Genomic DNA, 315 nt, shown 5'->3' with positions numbered 1-315 from the left:
TTTCAAATATTCCAAGATGATAAAGGAGAACTAAAAATTGCACCCGAGGATACGAACACGGCGACCATTTTTATGATTCATAAAGGAAAATTATATTCATGAAAAACTGATCAGTTTTGAATAAGGCCTTGACATCTACTGAATACATAATAGAAATTTGATGTTAAACAAGCAGAGAGGTGTTGCCATATGTTTAGTAAAATCTAAGAGGTAAGTAACGGTAGGTAAACTAACCTTCACTTCCTAATACGACACAAATAAAATGACTACAAAGTACTCATGCAAACAAACCAACAACTAAAAAGGATGGACACG

This window comes from Penaeus monodon, chromosome 19 (assembly GCF_015228065.2).
Source record: "Penaeus monodon isolate SGIC_2016 chromosome 19, NSTDA_Pmon_1, whole genome shotgun sequence".
NCBI lineage: Eukaryota > Metazoa > Arthropoda > Malacostraca > Decapoda > Penaeidae > Penaeus > Penaeus monodon.
This window is presented reverse-complemented; position numbering follows the sequence as displayed.